Source organism: Triturus cristatus, chromosome 6 (genome assembly GCF_964204655.1).
Source record: "Triturus cristatus chromosome 6, aTriCri1.1, whole genome shotgun sequence".
Lineage (NCBI taxonomy): Eukaryota > Metazoa > Chordata > Amphibia > Caudata > Salamandridae > Triturus > Triturus cristatus.
In genome coordinates, this window is record NC_140589.1 from 1,885,556,029 (window position 1) to 1,885,580,408 (window position 24,380).

General features: G+C 49.7%; 1 protein-coding gene and 1 pseudogene across 11 annotated transcripts in view; one reads left to right on the forward strand and one right to left on the reverse strand.

Annotated features, from left to right (window-relative positions):
- Positions 1 to 24,380, reverse strand: part of LOC146822296 (protein leg1a-like) — a 466,514-nt gene that overhangs the window by 315,526 nt on the left and 126,608 nt on the right. The gene's annotated exons all lie outside the window — the stretch shown is intronic.
- Positions 21,133 to 21,202, forward strand: LOC146822297 (small nucleolar RNA SNORD36; annotated as a pseudogene).

A 24,380-nucleotide genomic window follows, 5' to 3' on the forward strand; every position in this document is an offset into this window, starting at 1 on the left:
GCCATGCGTAGAGGTCAGGGATCATGTGGAGTGTCCTGTGGGGCACCCAGGTATGTGTGGACAGGTGGCAGAACCATGTCCTGCAAGCTTGAGTCAGGTGGATGCAGAGAATGGTGGCCTGGCCAACATTGGATGCATGGGGATGGCACATGTCACAATACCCACACAGTCATGGACATCATGCACAATACACAGTCTAATCCCACACACACAGCTTGCATCTTGCTACTCGACACATAGACACATAGCCACTATCACGGAAAACCATGCCAGACATGCCGGATGCACCGTGGCAACACACCAGCATTGACTGAGAAGAGGCACCTTGGAGGCATAGGGACACCTTTATTAGTCATGTATTCTGGATTGCAGAGGCAACTCGGAGTACACATGAACGGGTCATGTGGAGTAACATGTGGGTCCAACACTGGAACCCCCCTTCTGCAGCACAAATGCGTGATAGCCATGGAACTGGCACACACGTGTCGGCTAACAGCTAAACACCCCCTGCTGCTCACGGAGAGACTGCCATACACCATTGATCCGCTGATGTGGAAGTCCCACACCATGTCAAGCCAATGCATACCGTATGTGTCCGAGGGCAGTGTAACACACATTGATGCCATCATCAAATTCCACAATCCCATCACAGATGACTGTCAACAAGTCAGACCATCTATTCAGGTGTACCCAGCTGCATGTCATGTGTACCATGGTGATGCGACATGTCTGCAGAGGAACCAAACATCCACAGGGGCAGTGTGCATACATCGTAAACAACTGCCACACCCAATACACCCCTGATGCATCCCTTACCCTAAGGAGACTTCCAAACTTGTCTGTGCGTGTTACGCTGAGTCAGCACACGATGACGTGTCAATGAGGAATAGCAGTGCCACAACAATGCAAGCAGCAGACGGCATGCGCAAGTACCTGGGGAAGAGAGACACACAAGAAGTCAGCCACAAAAAGCACAGCCACTTGCATGTGCATGTACTCGACACATGTAAGGATGACAGCATGCTAGGTCACAATTTTGACTGGGGAAATACACATCACTGGCACCATCACTCCAGTGACACATCCACACACACCTCTGACTCACGTGCCATACATGTAGATGGACACACACATCGCAACACATGCCACACGGGGAACAATGCGTGCACACACAGACACTGGTACTAACCACTAAGCAAAGAAGTCGCGTATGAGCCGAGTCCGGATGTCCTCTTGCGGAACAACATCCTCCACATCACTAGCACCATTGCCAAGACCTTCGTCCTCCACGGGTGGATGGTCCTGATCATCTTGATCCAGGATGAGTGGCACAGCTTTCTCAACTGCCATGTTGTGCAGCATGCAGCAGACCATGAAGATTTTGCAGACCTTCGCCGGGGCATATGAGAGGGCGCCGCCGGTCTTGTGGAGGCACCGGAATCGGCTCTTCAGGAGGCCAAATGTCCTCTCAATCACTCGCCTTGTCTGGCCATGGGCGGTGTTGTAGCGGAGCTGGGCCGGCGTGATGGGGTTGCGGAGAGGTGTGATCAGCCATGGCATGTTGGGATAGCCAGCGTCCCCTACATGGAAACCACATGGACATAAGTAGGACAGGAGAAGCGGTCGTGCTGGAAGTCTACGCAAAATACAGGACAGACAGAGTGTACCCACCAACAACACATGCTCGTTTGTTGCGCAGCTGCGTCATCATTTCAGGCACCCTGCTACGCCTCATGATGTAGGCATCATGTGCTGATCCTGGAAAACGAGCACAGACATGTGAAATCACCATGTTGGACAGACACACCACAAGGGCATTGATGGAGTGGTAGTGCTTGCGATTCTTGTACGCTACCGCCTGTGCCTGTGGTGGTACCAAAGCCACATGTGTCCCATCTATGGACCCAATGACATGGGGCATCCCTCCCAGGGCATAGAATCCACGCTTGACACCAGTAAACATTTCAGGGGTTGGGAAATGGATGAACTCATCCAGGTGAAGCAACATGGCCTCTAAGAAATCATGCAGCACACGGCAGAACATGCTCTGGAACATGCCACCAACATGAGCTATGGTGTTTTGAAAGGTACCCGTGGCAAGAAAATGTAGGGCTGCCATTACCTTCAGCTTGGGTGTCAGTGCCGTAGGATACCTGTGCAGCGGTTGCAGGTGTGGTGCCAGCCTCGCCGTCAACTCCAGAATCAACGGTTGGGGGAAGTGGTAGCACCGTATACAGTCATTCTCCTGCATGTCAGCCAAGTCCGGAATTGGTCAGGGAAGAGGCGGCGCTCTGCAGTAATTTGGAAGTGACAAGGAAGAGTGAGTGCACTACAACAACAATTGATTTGTACTGAGCACATGTTAATCTGTCAATACACATATGCGACATACGGAGTCAGGTATGTGCCACATGCCCTGGACACGTATGGCTGCCAGGTGACACTCCTACCAAGACCCAGCTACACACGGAGATTGGGAACCTCCACATGCCATGGCATGGGATAAGCTGTGTCCCAGTGTAAGTGAACAGCCAGACGCAACACAGGAGTGACATACATCCACAAATCAGCAGAAGTAGGATGTCGATTGCAGAGACAGGTAGCGGAACACTTGAGCCACAGGTCACATGACATTACACTAGGACAGCCCACACACCTTGCCATGAAGGTGTACATGTAATGACTCACCACACATTCATAGAGAGGATGCAGACATGTCCTTGTTCCGCTACTTCGTGTCCCATGCATACATACGCACCTCACATCCGATACCACATGTGGCCTGGTGTACGGAACAGTGTGCCATGTCCATCTACACACAGACACATGTTGGTTGCTGCAACAGCTGATGCTTTTGAGGGAGCTCCAACATCAAGCTAATGGGAACCCCCCACACATACATGACATAGTCACATCGTGCACCGTGGGTAGTGACATGTCTGGTGTGGTAACCCCTGTAGCGGGCATCAGGGGACACTTGCGTGTGTTGTTGACCGTGCCATGCCAGTGACGCTCATCCCAAGTGTGCAGTACGACATGCACACATGTCAAAGGAGTTAAGGGCATGCCTGGCACACATTGCACCATCACACATAACATCTGTACACATCTCATCATACATCTGGTGCCTTCTCGACTCAGGAGTAATGTGCCACATCACAGCCTTTCACACCTGTGCCCCACACATGTAGTACTGCCCAGACAATGCCTTGATGTCCATCCATGGACAAGTATGTCAGCCCTATTCCTTCCTGTGTGCTGCCTGTCACCACTGTGATGTGTGAAAGGCACCGTACTTTCGCTAAGAGGGCCTGTGTACGTTCCCTATCACTATGGGAGTGCTGCCGTATGCGTACTCATAGTGATAGTGAGCGTACAGGCGTGTGTACGGTCCGTCTCACTATGGGTGTTGTCGCGTATGCGTACTCATAGTGATAGTGAGCGTACAGGCGTGTGTACGGTCCGTACCACTATGAGTACGCATACGCGACAACACCCATAGTCATAGTGAGCGTACAGGCATGTGTATGGTCCGTACCACTATGAGTACGCATACGCGACAACACCCATAGTGATAGTGAGCGTACAGGCATGTGTACGGTCCATACCACTATGAGTACGCATACGCAACAACACCCATAGTGATAGTGAGCGTACAGGCGTGTGTACGGTCCGTACCACTATGAGTACCATACGCGACAACACCCATAGTGATAGTGAGCGTACAGGCGTGTGTACGGTCCGTCTCACTATGGGTGTTGTCGCGTATGCGTACTCATAGAGATAGTGAGCGTACAGGCGTGTGTACGGTCCGTACCACTATGAGTACGCATACGCGACAACACCCATAGTGATAGTGAGCGTACAGGCGTGTGTACGGTCCGTACCACTATGAGTACGCATACGCGACAACACCCATAGTGATAGTGAGCGTACAGGCATGTGTACGGTCTGTACCACTATGAGTACGCATACGCGACAACACCCATAGTGATAGTGAGCGTACAGGCGTGTGTACGGTCCGTACCACTATGAGTACCATACGCGACAACACCCATAGTGATAGTGAGCGTACAGGCTTGTGTACGGTCCGTCTCACTATGGGTGTTGTCGCGTATGCGTACTCATAGTGATAGTGAGCGTACAGGCGTGTGTACGGTCCGTACCACTATGAGTATGCATACGCGACAACACCCATAGTGATAGTGAGCATACAGGCGTGTGTGTACGGTCCGTACCACTATGAGTACCATACGCGACAACACCCATAGTGATAGTGAGCGTACTGGCCTGTGTACGGTCCATCTCACTATGGGTGTTGTCGTGTATGTGTACTCATAGTGATAGTGAGCGTACAGGCGTGTGTACGGTCCGTACCACTACGAGTACGCATACGCGACAACACCCATAGTGATAGTGAGCGTACAGGCGTGTGTACGGTCTGTACCACTATGAGTACGCATAGGCGACAACACCCATAGTGATAGTGAGCGTACAGGCGTGTGTACGGTCCGTACCACTATGAGTACGCATACGCGTGAACACCCATAGTGAGACGGACCGTACACACGCCTGTACGCTCACTATCACTATGAGTACGCATACGCGACAACACCCATAGTGAGACGGACCGTACACACGCCTGTACGCTCACTATCACTATGAGTACGCATACGCGACAACACCCATAGTGAGACGGACCGTACACACGCCTGTACGCTCACTATCACTATGAGTACGCATACGCGACAACACCCATAGTGATACGGACCGTACACACGCATGTACGCTCACTGTCACTATGGGTGTTTTCGCGTATGCGTACTCAGTGGTACGGACCGTACACACGCCTGTACGGGCCGTTGATATGCATTTGGGGTGCCCTAGGGCCCCGGGACGCACCGTACCTGTGTGTGAAGCTCCAAATTACATAGGGGACACATGAGGGACAAGTATAAAGGCCTACATGCATGCTGGTTGTCATGGAGACCAAGTTTAAAGTTTGAATTTTTTTAAGCAGGTGCACAGCAGTAGTCAGTTTGAATGAATCTACTTTGTTGCAATGTGGTTCTGGAGTTGACATCATGCTGAGGAAAAAAACACAATAAGAACCCACTGACTGTGCTAGGTTTGAAGGGATTGGAGGAAACATAGGATGCAAATGTGAGTGACCAATCACTCTGTACTCCTGTGCATGAAACAGGCCAGCAAGGCAGATATAAGGCAGCCAGGCCCCATGAGGGAGCACTTGCCTGCACATCTTTGTATTTGATGACCCAGCTGCTGCTACTGATTCCCTGGAACCATGTCAAGGTCTGTGGAGAGGTCACAGCCTTTCACCCTGGAGGAGAACCTGGCTTTGCTGGATGTGATCCTCCCACAGTACCCCCTGCTGTATGGGCGACCAGGTTATCAGGTGAGTGCAGGGTCCACTAGCACAGACTGTGTCCCTTTTTTGTGACTGTGACTTCTGGCATTGTGTCCAGGTGTGACACACATGCAATGTACTGTAGGGGGGGTCCCAGGGGGGGGAATGCCTGATGTCTCCCAGCCAGAGCATGCTGTGGGGCATGTCTGCCGTCCTCACTTGCATTGTGTTTACTGTGACAATCACTGCATGGTGCATGCAACATTCTGCCTGTCTTGTCCTCCTGGGAATGTAGCCTCTACAGTCCTCATGTGATTATGTGGTCAGCCCAGTGTGACAGGTGACTGTACCCACAGATGTGTGTTAGTTCTGTGTACCTGTGCTGAGAGTGTCCACATGATGTGTTCATACCCTGGACATCGGTGTGTGTGTAAGTGCCCTGTCCTGTGGGTGGATGCATATGTGGAGTGTGGCACCCGGGCTGCATGAGGGATGGATATACCCTGGCCATGTGATGTGAGCAGGGAGCAGTGCTGTGTGTCTGACGTGCAGAGCCAGCCCCACACCTGTGAGCCCCCCCCGTCTAGTGGCACATGTGCAGAGTGAGGTTTGTATCTGCATTTGGCAAAGGCAGGTGAATGTCCTGTGCCTGTGTGTGTCTGTGTACTCTGCTGCGGTAGCGTCAGTGGCCTGTGGCATGTGACTGCTTAGAGGTGCTGCACATTATCCTGGTGTAGCTTGTGATGCACAGTGTGAGCCTGGATCATTGATTGTGTAGTTGCCCTCATTCCACCTGTGTACTTTCAATGGCACGTACTGCTTTTGCCCTGCCCCAGAGGATCATGTCCCTATGACAAAGGTGCAATGCGTTGGATGCATACTATGCCTTGTTGTAAACAGCAAATTTGTTCTAATATGTCTCTCTGTGACATGTGCCTGGTGTATTGATGTAGTGTCACTTGTTCATCCTCACAGGTAGGCGCCTCTGCCAAGAAGCAGATATGGCTGACCGCCGTCAGTGCCGTGAGGAGTGCGGATGGTCGCAAGCGGCGCCTGTCCCAGGTGAGGAAACGCTGGCAGGATATCCGGTGCTGGACGCGGAGGATCGCACGGGTCCTGCTGGGGGACTCACCTGAGACCCATAAGAACCGCGGGCGCCGCCGACTGACCCACATCCACAAGCGTGTGCTGGCGGTGGTATTTCCAGACTTGGAGAGGCGCTTACAGGAGAAGCAGCAGCAGGAAGGGGGTAGGTACATATGTGTTTGTTGTGTGTCACCAGCATTTGTAAGTGCACAGTTGCATGGATACACTGCCAGGGTTTAAAGGTGCTGTGCAGATCCAGTTACCCACAGTATAGCTGTGCTCTCCTGCCTCCCTTCCCCTCCTTACAATGTGTTCCCTGGTCTGTGTGTAGTCACTCCTTCACAAGGTAATGTAGGCTGGCGCTTTCTCCACGTGAACTATGCCTGTAGCATCATGTGTGGGGGTGGTGTGTAACAGGTTTTGGGACCTTGCCTGTGCCCTGTCCAGTTCAGTACATGTGGGTTCCATGTCAGTTGGCACTGATGCTGAGTCCAGACATGGGAGTTAGTCTCTGAAGTGTCATGCCTTACAGTGCGCATGTCCTATGTTGTGGCCTGTGACATGATGTGCATGAGTGTGCGATACGCATAGTGCAGGGATGATGGCGTGTGTTGCAGTCATTCCCATTCAGGACCATGGAGTTGTGTGGCCACTACTGTCCCCTGGGGCATATTTTCCTAGGTTGCATGTGTGTCATCACAAAACGTGGACACTCTCAGTGTCTACAGCATAGGTTGTGCTCTGTGCCATTGTCCCCTGGCACCATGTATATTGACGTGAAATGTAGTACAAGTGTCCACTGTACAGCATGACCTGATTTTCCTTGTTCATACTCACAGTGGCCAGTGCCTGTGTGTCTTGTTACAATCATCTGATGATGGGCTTTTGTACATGATTATTTGGAGAGGCGCACCTTGGGTATTTGGCGTCCAATCTTGCATTGATGCAGCCCCTGTGTATTTCACCCAGACTAAGAGATGTAAGTGCCACCTGTGTCTCAACAAATTGTCTCATGTAGGGGGTGGTTGGTGCAGGCCAAGCCTACATGTCAAAACCAGTATTCTCCTTGCTAGGTCTGGCCAATGTGTGATGTTTGTCTGGACATACACTCAAGGTGCAGTGAGCCAGTCATGGTGGGCATGTTTTCAGTATTACCTATGCAGCATGTGCCTCAAGTTCATGGATATGGTCCCTCCTCATCCCTATTTTCGGCACCGCTGTGTGGTGCAGATGCAGTGCTGGATTGTCCCCAGGGCCTGGCTCCTATGTCAAACTCCATTTCATGTCATTTGCTATTGTGTCATGCTCTCCATGTATTTTCTGTGGCATGGTGGGTCAACCAACTGTGTGTTGCATGCCCTACATCTGTACCTTGTTTTGTAGATGTTACTGATCTTTCTTTGCAGGCTATGCACTGTAACCTATGTAGATTGGACTCATGTGACATATGTATACAGGTGTGTGATTAATTGCTGTGTCTTCACCTTGCCCACAGTATCGTCGGGGGACACGGAGGTACACATGAGCACAGACGGAGCAGAGGGACCGAGCACCAGTGCCAGCGTTGACATCGTGGCTGGCACATTGAGTGGTACTGAGGCGGAGGAGAGTGAGGCCGTGGACCTGTCCACTGGGACGACAGAATATGAAGCTGACGGGTCCGAGGATGATCTCTCCGAGTGGGTGGAGGCTGCACCACCAGCTGACAGCGGCACAACATCGCACCCCGCCCCCTCCATTGCCATCTGCCGCCTCCCACTTGCTCATGTCCCTTCCCAACGTCCACGGTCACCACATGTCTCCTTCCTGCCAGGCACCGCACCCCCTGCCCCTGTCTCCACTGCTGCCGCCAATGCCGAGTCTGTGGACATCCACTGGCAGTTGCAGGTTGGTCAGTCTGCGATCCTTAATGTCCTCCATGGCCACAGCCAAGTGCTGCACAACATGGAGGCATACTTGGAGGGCATTTTTTCATCGCAGGCTGACCAACGCAACTTGCTGAGGTCCATAGACTCGACACTGACTGCAGCAGTGGGTCTCCTGCAGTGCTTCATCCAACCCCCTACCCCTGCCCCATCCACACTTCCCACTCCCATGCCTGTCCCACGTACACCCAGACGTCAGAATGCACCCACTACAACAGACACAGGCACCACACCAGCAGGGAAGGTCATACACACACCTCCTGGCACGCACACACAGGGTGAAGTAGGCACACCCACCGGGTCGGGGGGCAAACGTAAGTCACGCAGCCAGAGTGGGAGTCCGCATTCCACCAAATCCACTCCCTCCAAATCCTCTCCCCTCAGCTCTCCTGGCCACATATCCGGCAAGGACTCCTTCATGGCCGCTCTGTCCCTGAGCCCCACTGTGACACCACCCTGCAAGCGGTGAAGAGAGTCCCCGGTCAGGGTGGTTGAGTCCCCCCCCTGTCCACACCCTCCCCCAGTGGCGCTGCAACCCATCCCTCCGCCCCCCCCCCTCCTTGGGGCCTGTGGTTCCTTCGGGTGCAGGGGAGATGCTGGAGAACCTTGCTAAGGTGTGCAGCGACATCCTGGCCTCCGCCTTTGGCCCTGCCCCACCCCCTGTGATGGAGTCCTCCATCCCTGCACCCACGACGCCTACCCTTCGCCCTCCTGTCCCTGCGGTGCCTGGTCCTTCCCCCCCACATGATGCCCTCCCCGCTGTGACGAAGGAGTCTGACTGTGCAGGCAAGCTAGGGGACACGCGTCCCACTGTGTCCCCCATCCAGCTGTGACTCATGGACTGCCCTATGGGCTTTGTAAATATTGAACTTTATCCACACACACATTATTTGGAAATGCTGAATAAAGCCTTTTTTTTTTCCTTCGAACACTACTGCTTTTGTGGTGTTGCTGTTGGTGGGGCTGCTACATGATTTTGGGTGGTGATCATGTGTTGGGTGTGTGGGAAATGTAGTAGTGTGCTGGTCATAGGGGGAAACCTGGTATCTGTGTGCCATCACAAGGTGTTAGCTAGGTTTCTCTGTTCATGTAAGCAGTTACTGCATGGTGTAATTGTCCCAAGGTGTATTCCTTCCTCTGTGTACCCTGACATCTTCCCTGCAGGGTGTTCCCAATATTTTGCACTGAGCTGTGTCTACATTAGCTGGGTGTGTGACGGACCCCTTCAACTTTGGCCATGCATGCAGAGCGATGTCTCCACCTGCATCATTCGTGGCATCCTTGGTGATCACTGTACTTGTGTATGTAGTCTGTTGACATGACTTCATGTGGGCATGTTCCCTTTTAGGCTGTATGCATGTGTGTACTCCCAGCCTCGCACACATGTTTTACATGTACTGCAGGGTCTTTGTGCACCTGCCTGACTATTGTGGCTATTGGATCTGTGGGTACTCCACCCTTTTTTTTTCCATGGGCAATGCTGGGGGCCTCTGCACCCACCCCTCCTGTGTCTGGGCACTGCTGGGAGGACTCTGCACCCACCCCTCCTATGTCTGGGCACTGGTGGGAGGACTCTGCACCCACCCCTCCTATGTCTGGGCACTGCTGGGAGGACTCTGCACCCACCCCTCCTGCATCTGGGCACTGCTGGGAGGACTCTGCACACACCCCTCTTATGACTGGGCACTGCTGGGAGTGTTAGGCACCCACCCCTCCTACATCTGGGCACTGCTGGGAGGACTCTGCCCACACCCCTCCTGTGTCTAGGCACTGCTGGGAGTGATAGGCACCCACCCCTCCTGTGTCTGGGCACTGCTGGGAGGACTCTGCACCCACCCCTCCTATGTCTGGGCACTGGTGGGAGGACTCTGCACCCACCCCTCCTATGTCTGGGCACTGCTGGGAGGACTCTGCACCCACCCCTCCTGCATCTGGGCACTGCTGGGAGGACTCTGCACACACCCCTCCTGCGTCTGGGCACTGCTGGGAGTGATAGGCACCCACCCCTCCTGTGTCTGGGCTCTGCTGGGAGGACTCTGCACCCACCCCTCCTATGTCTGGGAACTGGTGGGAGGACTCTGCACCCACCCCTCCTATGTCTGGGCACTGCTGGGAGGACTCTGCACCCACCCCTCCTGCATCTGGGCACTGCTGGGAGGACTCTGCACACACCCCTCCTGCGTCTGGGCACTGCTGGGAGTGATAGGCACCCACCCCTCCTGTGTCTGGGCACTGCTGGGAGGACTCTGCACCCACCCCTCCTATGTCTGGGCACTGGTGGGAGGACTCTGCACCCACCCCTCCTATGTCTGGGCACTGCTGGGAGGACTCTGCACCCACCCCTCCTGTGTCTGGGCACTGCTGGGAGGACTCTGCACCCACCCCTCCTATTTCACGATATGTACGCTTAGAACATACACGGGTGTGGGTTCGCTCCATGCATACGAGGTGGGGGTACGGTCCGTACGTACACTGTTGGCATGGGGGTACGCTCCATGCATACGCGGGTGAGGGTACGGGTCGTACATACACTGTTGGGGTGGGGCGTAAGCTCCATACGTCTGCGGGTGAGGGTACGGGTCGTACTTACACTGTTGGGGTGGGGGTACGCTCCATACATCTGCAGGTGAGGGTACGGGTCGTACTTACACTGTTGGGGTGGGGGTACGCTCCATACGTCCGCGGGTGAGGGTACGGGTCGTACTTACACTGTTGGGGTGGGGGTACGCTCCATACGTCCGCGGGTGAAGGTACGGGCCATACTTACACTGTTGGGGTGGGGGTACGCTCCATATGTCTGCGGGTGAGGGTACGGGTCGTACTTACACTGTTGGGGTGGGGGTACGCTCCATACGTCTGTGGGTCAGGGTACGGGTCGTACTTACACTGTTGGGGTGGGGGTACGCTCCATACGTACGCGGGTGAGGGTACGGGTCGTACTTACACTGTTGCGGTTGGGGGTACGCTCCATGCATACGGGGGTGGAGGTACGGTCCGTACATATGCATCCCCACGCTATGTGATGCTTGTGCGGGCCATACCCAGGCCTTTGCCACGTGGGTACAGCCGTCCCGCCATTGTTGGGATGACGTAGGTGTGGGCGGGGTACGACGCGTACCCACGCTCTTAAGGCGTGGGTACGGGACATACCTGTATTGTTGTGTTGCCGGTTCGCGTCGTCAAGCACTTCCGTTGTGGCGGACGCTGGCTTTGCTGGACACGCCCCCACCCCCTCGTAGTGACCAGGGCCTGGGGGTCAGGTATGTCCAGGGCATGTGTTCTGTGTGACTTTGGTGGGGGTTTTGTGGCCTGCCCCCCCCCTTTCCCCCTCCCTTTGTTGTTCTGACCTTCTGTGGCGTCTGCGTCCGAACCTGTAGAGGAGGTCGACTGCTATGAGGGCCGGGATGACACGTAGGTTCGGGTCCATGTCTGTCCGTCGCGTACAGGTACTCCTTGTTCGCGTCGTCCTGATTTCCCGGCAGTTTTTGGCTGCCGGAAAATATTCACCGTGCGGGATGACGTCGGTGCGAATCGTGATTCCTGGTTCGTGTATGGCAGGCTGCGTGCGTCCCGACGTCACGTCGGCGCTTTCCCGGATCACATTTGTATGTTTATTTTCGTCGGTCGGGGTTTTGTACGATTCGTACGGAAATGGTATTTCCGTGTGAATCGTACTTCCATGTTTGTATATTTTGACGACCGGGTACACGTCGGACGGAGAATATGCTCTGTCCGACGGTTCGTACCCGGTTTTTACAGGATCGTAATTGGCACCTATATGCGTGTGTAAACTGTTGGGTAATTTTAAGGCGTAATTTGGATGTAGAGAAAGGTTTAGTTAATGGCGCAATGGGTAAAGTGGTGGATTTTGTGAATTATCAGAAAAAAGAAGAAATAGAATTTTTGAAAATTAAATTTGATCAGATTGATGAAGTTAAAGAAATTGGTCGTTGTTCAGTTAATTTTTTGCTTGTTAAAGATTTATATGTCCTTAGGAAACAATTTCCATTTTCTCTGGTATATGCAGTGACTATTCATATATCTCAAGGATTAAGTGTAAACAGTGCATTGGTGAACATTGGATTTACCGTATTTAAAGAGGGTATGGCATATGTTGCTTTGTCGCGCGTCAGAACATTATCTGTTTTTTTTTTTTTTTTTTTTTTTTTTTTTTAAAAACCTTTATTCTTCAAAAACATGGACACAGCTATTCAGCCGACAACCCGGAGGTTCGGCAGCTTTAGGAGAGCAGAACAAAGAAGCGTCCACAGTGCAGTAAAGGAGCAGCGAAAAGGTTTCATTTTTAAATAAACACAAACACACAACAAACCCCAGCAAGGCGAAAACACTGAATACCAATGGTGATTGCCCCTCAGGGGAGACCGGACCCCCTTCGTCTAACAGTCACAGTACTATGATAAGAGGAAAAGGGGGGAAAAGCAGAGGCCCAAGCAGTCAACTAACAATAGCTGTTCCTCGGGGGGATCCAGATCAGGGGCAAGACATATGCCCCCTCTGTATTGGTTCCACCGCCCCCAGATGGCATGCCACTTCCGAGGGCGCCCTCTAGCGCAATATACTGTCTTTTCCCTGAGCATACTCCAGTCCATATTTTCCTTCCACGCAGTCAATGTGGGGGGCCCCACGGAGCCCCACAGGCGCGCGATGTCTCTCTTAGCCACCATGTTACCCAGAGTCACCCACTGGGTCTGTGCCTCATCGTGATCAGTGGGCCCCCAAACATTCAGGAGACAACACCGCATCTCCGGCTGCATAGCAATGCCCGTCACCTCCCCCATCACTGCATGGACTCTCCTCCAAAATTCCATGATGACACCACATTCCCAAATGATATGCAGGAAAGTACCCACCATACCACAGCCCCTCCTACATAAGCCGTCCTCAGAGAATCCCATATGAACCAGCCTTGGCCCCGTCACATAAATTCTATGGAGTATTTTGAGCTGCACCAGCCTCAGACGTGATGGGATCGCGACCTCCTTAGGAGAGGAAACAGCAGACTGCCAATCCTCGTCATCCAGCTCAAGTCCGTCCCTAGTCCACTGGTCCCGCAGCCCCAACAGCGTATCCGCCCGAACATTTATCAATTTCTTATAGATGAGAGAGATCGTGCTCTCTGGCATATGGCCATCGAGGATCCGGTCCTCCAAAGGAGAGGACTCAGGCACCTTCTCACCTTCTACGAGGACTGACCGCAGGGCATGACGCACCTGAACGTAGCGAAAGAACTCGGATGTCCCCAACTCATACTCCTTCTGCAACTCTTCAAAGGACTTCACCCTCCCCTTAATCAGCACATCTCCAACCCTGGAAATACCGATCAAGTCCCATTTATCAAAACCTTTCGTATGCCAAAGCCTACCCAATTTTTCAGATTCAAACAACGGGGTAGCAAGGGTGAGCCTATCCTTCCAGCCCAGCGAGTCAGTCGCCAACTTCCACACACGCACCGCCACCCCAGTGGGCCCCGTGAGGGACGAGTCCAGGGACCGCGAGTACAACGCTCTATGATAATTACCGCCGCGCAGCAACCATCTGTCCATGGCGTAACCGGGGCTGAGGGCCGGCCAATAGAAACCATGATTAATCGCGCTCAACTGGGTGGCCCAATAATAGAGTCGAATGTCTGGAAGCGCAATACCCCCGTCGTACCATGGAAGCGTCAACTTAGCAATCGCTATTCGCGGCCGCCCATCCCACAACAACGATCGTTGGAGGCTTTCGACCTCCCGAAAGTAACTGGCCGGTACCCAATCGAGAGTATTCTGCAAGGCATAGAGGAACCGGGGAAGAGACATCATTTTGAACAAGGCGGCTCGCCCGACGAGGGAGAGCGGCAGCCTCCGCCAGCCCTCAACATCCCGCCGCAAACGCGCCAGGGGGGGGAGCAGGTTCCTCTCATATCGCAAAGTGGAACCCGTGGAGATAAAAATCCCCAGGTACACGAAGCCCTGCTGAGCGATCTGGATCGAGCAAGTTCGCGGGACAGGTGGAACATCGCCACTCAGAACATATAGATACGATTTACTCCAATTGATGACGAGACCCGAGTTCCTACCAAAAGACGTCAGAACGTCACAGACCACTATAAGCGAGCTCTTGGGCGAGGCAAGATATAACAGGATGTCATCGGCATATAGCGAAATGCGGTCCTCGTGCTCGGGTGACCATCTAAGTCCACGTATATCCGGGTGCCAGCGTATCCACGCTGCCAGCGGCTCGAGGGCGAGGGCGAACAACAAAGGCGACAGGGGGCAACCCTGCCGAGTGCCCCTCCCAAGCTGAAACGGAGTCGATGCCCGCCCATTTACCACAACACTCGCAAGGGGACCCTCATATAGCAACCTCACCCAGCTCACAAAACCAGGGCCAAAGCCGAACTTGGCAAGCACAGCCCACAAATATGCCCATTCCACCGTATCAAAGGCCATCGTGGCATCAAGAGACGCCACAATAGCTGGTTCTCGCAACGTGCTCGCCCTGGCAATCACACCATGAAGGCGCCGAAGGTTTAACGCAGTGTTACGGTGCGGAATAAAACCGGATTGATCCGGGTGGATCAAGTCTCCAAGCACCCTGACCAAGCGGCCCGCCAGAATTTTAGCCAGAATCTTCGGCTCAGCATTAAGGAGTGATATAGGCCGATAGGAGGCACACTTATCTCGGGGTTTACCATCCTTGTGTATCACAACAATCGTCGCCAGTCGCTGATCCAACGGGAGGGTCCCACTCCCCCGCGCCTCCACAAACATGGCGCGCAGGTGAGGGGCAACCCTATCCGGAAACAGCTTATACAGGTCAATCGGCAAGCCATTAGGGCCCGAGGCCTTGCCCGAGTTCAGCGCGCGGATAGCACCCGCCACCTCATCAACCGTTATATCTCCATCGAGATCATCTCTATCTACGTCAGAAAGGCAGGGCAAAGCGATATCACGCAGGAGGTCAAGCGAATCCTTGGTCGGCCTATCCGAAACTGAGGCATAAACCATACGGAAATAATCTGAAAAACACTGTACTATCCTCTCAGGGTCTACAACCACCTCTCCCCCCTCTCTCGTCAGCTCCGGCACCACTCTATTAACCCGTTCTTTTTTGTCCAGCCAAGCTAGGAGCTTCCCGGCCTTGTCACCAACATCATACAAGCGGCCCTGCTGTTCCCTACTGAGGGTCTTGGCGGCATTCGTCACCAGGTCCTTATATTCGGCTTGCTTCAAGCTCAGTTCATGCAGTGAGGCCTCTGTAACCTCCCCTTCTAGCGCCCCCTCTAAAGCCGCGATCTCCTCCTCAACCTGCATAACCTCGCCATCTCTCCGCCGCTTGGCTGCCACTACCAAGGAGAGGGCCTCTCCTCTAAGCACGGTCTTAAATGCTTCCCACAACGACACGGCCGAGTCAACGGACCCCTGGTTGTCCTTAAAAAAGTTATCAACTGTCTTCAACAGCGCACTGCGCATCTTGGGGTCACGAAAGTACCAGGGGTTAATAGGAGCAACCCTGCCCCCACCCTCGCGGCCGACGTCCAGCCGGACCCACACTGGCGAATGATCCGATATGCCCCACGCCATATGCCTGGCCTCAGATACCAATGAGGCGTGAGCAGCCAGAGTGAGCAGGTAATCAATCCTAGAGAGGCTACCATGCGCCCCGGAGTGGAAGGTGTATTGGCTCTGTGTGGGGTGCCGGAGCCTCCAGCAGTCTACCAGGCCGAGTGTGTCTAGAAAGTCTGGAAGCCACTTCTGAGCCCCCCCGGTGTCTCTGGGCGGGTACCTATCCAGCAGCCCAGAGCCGACAGCATTGAAGTCACCCCCCACCACTAGCATACCCTCCGGGAGGTCCAACAAGGCCCTACCCAGATCTGTAAACGTGGAGGCCTGCAGGGCAGGAGGGACATAGACCGAAACTAAAACCAAAGTTCTTCCTTCCCACCTCCCCGCCACCGCCACAAACCTCCCCCTATCATCAACAATGGTGGAGTTCACCTCGAACGGTAGTGAAGCTCTAACTAGGATGCCCACACCCCTGGAGCCGGAGGAGAATCCCGAGTGAGCTATGAATTTGTAACCTTTCCTATTAAGAGCATAGCAAGTATTACCTATAAGGTGTGTCTCCTGCAGTAGGGCCACATCCGGCAAAGACCGTTTCAAGAACTGCAAGACTATCCCCCGCTTAATGCGATCCCCCAAACCATTAACATTCCAGCTAAGAACACTTAAACCCCTACCCCCCATCCCCACACACAGAGAGGCCCACCCCACACCCGAAGAGCCACCATGGAACAATCCTGACAATGATGACTACGCCATGCAGAAACAAACCCCCCAACAACAAACCCAAAATCCCAACTATCCCCCCCACCCTGCTCCCCTGCTGCAGCTTACAAAGCCCCCCCAACTTGCAGTGTGCCTGTCGCCCTACCAAAACCCAAATCTACAAAAAGTACCCTGAGGGAGGAAAGAGCTCCCATCATCCTCCCGCAACCCTCCGCATTTACTGCAATCAGTTCAAGTCATTATCTAGAACCAAATCAAGTCAGTCCGGCTCCAAAGGCATCAACCTTGCCCATCCCGGCCACTGTCCCCGTCTGCAGCAGCGTCCTCGCCAGTCCGTCGTCGGGGCAAAGCGTCCAGCCATTCATCGGCCATAGCAGGCGACTCAAAGAAGAAAGCCCGGCCTTCGTACACCACACGTAATCTGGCAGGGAAAAGCATGGCATACTTCAGGTCCCTCTCCCGAAGCCGTCTCTTCACCCCCAGGAAACCCTGCCTTTGCTTTTGCACCAGCTGGGTGAAGTCAGGATAGAAACTCACCGACGCGTTCTGAAAAGGGACCGGGCCCATCACCCGCGATGCTTGCAGGATAGCGTCCCGATCTCGGAAGTGAAAGAGCTGGGCGACAATCGGTCTCGGTGGAGCTCCCACCTTGGGCCTCCCACCCGGCACTCTGTGAGCTCGCTCAACTGCGAAAAACTTCCCAAGGCCCTTAGGCTTCAGATGGTTAAGCACCAAGTCCTCCACGATCAGGTCTACAGAAATCTCATCCGAGGACTCCGGGACCCCGATAATGCGCACGTTGTTGCGCCTGGCCCGGCTCTCAAAGTCCTCGAGCCTACGGTCGGAGAGGTCACTCTCGGCCCGCAGCTTACGAACCTCAGTCTGAAGTTCCGAGACATCATCAGCGAGGCCCGTGGTCTTGAGATCAAGAGTTTTAACCCGTTCATTAGTTTTGCCCAAATCCGCGCGGATCAGGTTAACGTCCACCAAGATAGTATCCACTTTGTGCGCCAGGGCATCAAACTGTCTCCCAGTCGAAGCCTGCATCCCTTTGAGCGCGCCCATGACATCCTGCAACGAGGGCTCCGAGGCCGAGGGTGAGGCAGTCTTCTGTACATCCGGCGACTGGCTCGATCCACCAGGCGACCCCTTCTGCTGGGCATAGCGGTCCATATTATTGGCTTGAGTATAGGCTCCCCGCCTGGTAGCCTTGGATTTCAGCCGATCCACCTCCGCTTTACCCGACATGTCTGGCACCAAGCAGGCCGGTGCAAAAAGACGGCCCTCTCTCAGTAAGAGGGATCAGGAGAAATCAGTTCTGCAATAGCCCGGCAGAGTAGGGCGCAGAGCGTCCAGAGGATAATAAAGCAGCCGAAAGCACTCCCGGGCCAAGGCAGACAAAGGGCGAGAAAGTGAAAGTGAAAGGACGGGGACCTCCGTCCGACAGTTCACACCTCGCCTGGCCGCTGTTGTTCAATTAGAGGTCGGGCATCCTGCCAACGCCAGCCCCTGGCATCCCTCGGAGATAGGCCTCAATCTTCCGCCGTGCATAACTCCGGTTCCAGGTGGGCGATCCGAAATCGGGCAGCATCGATCGCCTCCATAACGAGTCATCTGCAAGATGCCGTGCATATAAAACAGGATTAAAGACAGGATAGTCGACGGAGGGCGCGTGGGTCTCAGGAGCTCAAAGCTCACGCGGCCATCTTGGTCAAGCGCTAGGCTCCTCCCCCATCTGGTTTGTTTTTGATTGTTTTTTATGAGACCAAGGTTACTGCAGATGCAAACTGTGTAAAAGAGTATAATAGGTTAAGAAGGGTTTATGCTCCAAATTTAGATCACTATACTGTATTTGAAAAGTGTGTGGTTGGTCGAAAAAGAAGGTTAGAGAATATCTGTTCTGAAGGTGTCAAGAAGGGAAAAGAACAAGATAATGTTGTGATTGCAGGTAAAAAGAAATTGGACACTCTTGAAGAGATTGTTGGTTATCAGTTTGAAAATAGTTCAGGTGTCAACTGCTATGCTAATGTAGTGGTCAATGTTGTTTTTTATCTGGAAGGTTTGCAAGATCAAATTATGCAGAATCGGCAAAAAAGATTTTGTTCTCTGTTGCATTCTGCTTATGAAAAGTTGACAACAGATACATTCAAAATACAATCTGTTTCAGATGTTCCTAGTCTTTTGGATGTGTGTTCTGGTTCTACACAATTTTCACAAAATATCCACCAAGATGCTCAGGAATTTTTAATGTATATGCTTACCATGTTTTAAAATGAAGGTGTAGAAATAGAAAATATTTTTGGCCTTTCTTACAAATGGGAACATCATTGTGAAAATTGCATGTATACATGTAGCACCAATGTAGACACTGAGAGATTTCTGTATTTAACATTACCAGACTGTAAATCAGGGTCTTTCAATAAATTAGTTAAAGGTGCAAATCAAAACATGGAGTGTAGCCAATGTAAATCAGAAATGTTATCCACATTATTCTTAACAAAATATGGCAAATACATAATTTTAATGATGCAACGTTGTACAACTGACGGAAGAAAATTGGATACTTTAATAAAGCAATTTGTAGCAGCACAACTATCAATATCATGAAGGACTTTTGTAGCAATTGGCTATAATTTTCCATGATGGTCCTTCCACCACATCTGGACATTACACTGTCTATCTAAAATGTGAGAAAGGCTGGACACTTTGTATTGATTCCCAGTTGGTTTTCAAACAACTTTTGCCTAGGGAACTACAAAATTCCTACCTAATATTTTTAAAGTCAAAGTTTTAGGAGGATAATTCATTCTCTGAGGAATTTATTATTATAATTTAATGGGACTACCATTGGACAATTTGCATAAAGAAGGAGTGCAAAAATACCATTTGGCCTTAGGGAAAGGTATATTTTTGAAATATGGACTTTTTGGTGGTCCTTGATTCAGTGAATATTTTAAAGCGGCAATATTTACAGTTTTTATAAGTTAACCCCTTCCATGCTGCGCAGATTCCGCCGCTGTGCTGACGGAATCTTGCGCGGGCGTGGTCATGACGGAACGGTTCCGTCATGAGCACAGCTCAACCGTGGCTCATGACGGAACCGTTCCGTCATGAGCACCGAAGGGGTTAAAGTTATAACATTTTGTAAGCCGTAAGCATTTCATATATGTGTGATTTGTATTTTCTGGTATTTTACTGAGAATAGCATGTTGTTTTTTTTTTAACAATCTTTCTGATTGGTTTTTTTTTGCCCGCTGTTAAGTGATGAGTACGACTGAAATCACTATTTCCAGTTAAAAATAAGCAATTTATATCAATTTAAATTGCAAAGAAAATCTGAGAAAAAAATATGTACCGTTTTTTATTCCTATTACTGTGAAGGTAAGTTTAACTAAGTCTCAATATGCAGACTGAGGAGGTCTGCAAGAAGCTACAAAGTTGAACCACATTTCTAAAAACACTCTGTTTATACCTGTGTAGTTTTGAAATCTGACCATAATCAGATATCATGTGACTTGCAAAAAAAAGAGATTTGAGGGGTTCATAATATTTCCCATTGCACCTATTGAAGGACCACAATCATTTCAATCATTCTTCTTTGAACATCTTTGCAGACAAAACTCTGTGCTTACCTTTTATCATTCGCATGGAATTTTAAAACTGGAAAGATGTGACTTTTTGTAACATAGTTATTGTGCAAGACACTCTTTCATATTTACAAAGAGAGGAAAAGGCACTCTGTGCACTTTTTCTACTCCATGTAAATACAACCTCATCATACACACCACTTTGCGTTGAAAGGCTGTTCTATAAGTGTTGTTGTGCATGATTGCACTGAATACTCATAGAACAAGACACATCTCCAGATTTATCAGAAATCATAAATCTCGATATGTGTGTGAATCCTGCACCATTCTAAAATTGGCGTAGGAAAGCACAAGAAGGAGAATTGTTTTCATTTCTCCTCTTTTTTACATCTTCAATGCATGCTAAAATGTTCAGCATACATTGAAGGAGAAAAATGCGTTTTCTCATTGTTTTTGTGCAGGAAGCTGTGTCTTCCTGCACAAAAGCAAACAGCACATGACACAGATATCCTTGCACTATGGTGCAAGGGTGCCTGTGTCACCACATGGCTGCAGTTTAAGCAGCCGTGCAGAGAGAAGCATAGATTTGCAACATATTTATGTACATATGTTACATCCCTATGCTTCGGAAGTACTACAGCACACTGCAGTAAAAGAGGTTACTGTGTGATGCTGCAGCACTTCCTCATAGTTCTGCACTTATACATTCCCCATACGCTACTAATGCATTCATTCAGTCTATTACGTACTACACATACATTCTTCTAAACTTTCACACACTAACAAAGAAATTTAGCTCTTTTTTTAAACCAGGAAAGTTAGTTCTTAGAAGAACTTTTTTTTTCTTCTTTCTTCTCTTATATTTTTTTTGGTTTTTCCAATGATTTTGTGATTTTTTTTTTCTGAAATAAAAACAGGAGGAACAAAACAATGAAATTTAGGAAAAAAAACAAAAAAACTAGCAATGGTGACTTTCTTGACGGCGGCAGATCAGATCGATCGACTGCTCGCCGTAGCACAAAGTCGCATTGCACTTAGTGCAGAGCACTTTTAAAAATTGAAATTGAGGACGGATGTCCAAATTTTGGGCTGACGGATGCACTCTTGGAGTGCTCGGCTGCGATGAGGTGGAAGGCGCAGGAGCAGGAGTGTCTCTCATCCGTCGGCATTCTTCTCGTGCAAGATTGACAGGATGAGGCGTCCGTAGGTGCTTCATCATACTGGCTGTCCCGCATGAGTATTTCTTTGTTGGATCCCCTCGAGACAGTACTCTTTTACAAATCTTGCATGTGGCCAAGGTGGCATTGGCCTCAGTTTGCCCCTCGGGAAAAGTAAAAAATGTCCACACCACTGACGAAAAACGTGCTGTGCGTGGTGGCTCCTCCAAAAAATCATCCTCAGATGTATGAGGAGATGCAGGTGATGCCTGCTGCCCTGAAGCCATTGTAAAGAGAAAAAAGTTAGAGCTAAGTGAAAACTTAATCCAAAAAATCTTCTTCTCTGAAAAGAGATGCTCCTCCAAACAAGGTGAAAGAAGAATGATTGAAATGGGTGGGGTCTTTCAATAGTTAGAACAGGAAGTGTAATGAACCAATCAAATCTCTTTTTTTGCATGTCACATGTGATCCGCGCACCCTGCGCTTACGCAGCATGCACCCAGCGCGCATCCGCGAAATTGAATAAAAAAGAAATGTAGGATTAGATGTAAAAATATATTACTTTTACGAGTAGTTTAGAGTTTGTCTTCAATTAATATTCACATTAAATACATATATATATCTTTTTTTTATGTTAAATATTTCGCTGGATCCGCGCACCTACCGTGTCATACATGCACATGACGCATCGCAGAAGCGCGTAAACGTTGCGTTACGTACATCGAACGTGTCGCGTACAGGCTGGGTGTCGCGTACCAGTTGCTTTGTGAATGCGCACTTAACACGTACCCAACGCATGCCATGCGTGGATGCTATCGTGTAGGGATCGAGAATGGTGCACATAGGGTGCGCAGATCCAAAAAACATGAAAAAAAACTATAAAATAAAGTTTTGAAAATATAGTTACAAATATATTTTTACAAATATAAAAAAAATATTTTTTTAAATCCCAATAAAAAACAAATAATTTTTTTTAGTTTTGAAAAGATTTAATTGAAAAAATAGGTTAACAAAATGGTGTTAAAAAGAATTTTAAAAAAAACATAATTAATGAAATTGACACACTGAAATTCAAAAATATAGAAATCCAATGAAAATCATTAAACATGGTATCTTCAGAGATAAGTTAGAGATAGGAATTAGCAATTAAAAAACCTTTGAAATTCACTGGAAAAACCATAGGTTTCATGCACGTTATAGTTAGGAATTGGCATTTAAAAATTCTTTGAAATTCACTGAAAAAACCAAAGGTTTCAGGGGCGTTATAGTTAGGAATTGGCATTTAAAAAACCTTAGAAATTCACTGAAAAAACCATAGGTTTCAGGGGCGTTATAGTTAGCTGGACATTTCCCTCGTACAAAACCCTAGAAATTCCCCTGTTATAGTTACTCGCACCCCCACAATGCACTGCTGATGACGTCACATATTACATCACTCATGACATGGTCAGTGACATCACTGATGACATCACTGATGACTTCTCAAATGACATCACTAATGACATCACTAATGACATCATCCATGTGATAAATTAGTGCATCTTCTCACACCCTAATATAACCTTTGACTAATATAACCTTTGATACACCCAATCAAAATTTCAGACAGCCATTCTCAAAACCAAAGATACTTCAATACCAATAACTACATACCCAGTCATTGACTCTTAGGTCTACACACACATCCACTCACTGACCTGTACAGTCACTCATACTTACAGTCACTCAGTACAAGACTATCATATGCATTTATACACCTATATAGACACTCACACACCGCCAATTATCCATACAGGTACTCACGCACATAAAAAAAAAAATATACAGAAAGGTAGTAGTGTTCCCAAATGGGGATGGACCGCACCTCAAACAAATGTCAAAAGAACCAAGTAAAAGGCGTATATTATGATAGATATTTATTAAGTTTTAAAGGAGAGTTTATTGAAGTTCATTTACAACAGAATAACAATAAAGCATAATATTAAACTCATCTCAAGTAGAAAAATAGAACGTCATAACTAAGAGAAAGGAATAAAAGACAGGGGAAAGAAGTAGAAGGAAGAAGGGCAGAAGGCATCATCAAATAGAACAAAAGCAGTTGCAATAGAAATGTAATCATTGTCATACAAAATTATACAAAAGAATAAAGAAATAGATCAAACGTACAAAAAACTCCTCCAATAAAAATATACAAAATAGTCATAAAACAAGCAGTAAAAGTATGTACATGAAACCAACAGGAATGCTGTCATGGGGGTTTGGGAACTTCTTCTGTACACGGGTTATGTAGGGGTAGGGATCGAGCAGACACATCCAAAAAATCTGTAATGGGAAGCCATAATAAATCACGTTTAATGGCAAGTGTAATGGGATAAACATAGGCTCTGTCAAGCCTATGGTGATAACAGACTCCCAACCACCAAGCCTGAAAGGAAACATTTGAGGTATCCTTCCAAGACTTAGTGATTTGCTGAAACGCCACAGCTAGAAGTAAATCAATAATGGACATGCTGGCGGTGGAAGAGGACCATATGTCTGAGAGACTACCTAAAAAGATATGTGAAAAAGTAAGAGGGAAAGAGGTGGAAAAAATCTTATTGATCTGAGTCCACACATCAGTCCAAAATTTATGAATTCTCGGACAACTAAATAACATGTGTTTAAGATCTGCCCACGACGCTGAACAAGACCAGCAAGAGGAGGGGATGGAAGGATCAATTGTATGCAATTTGGCAGGAGTAATCAAAAGTCTGTTATATATAAAAAACAACGTTTGAGTTGTATTCGCTGCTCTAGAGGATTTCCTTATCTTGGTCCAGATCTTTTGCCAAAGTGGGACAGAAAATGTGTCCTCTACATCTGATTCCCAGTCCGCTCCTGTTTTAGATTTATCTCGAGCGCCAGAAGTATCTCTTAGTTTTGTATATATCTGGGAAGCAGAAGAAGAAGCCAATAAACAAGGGAGA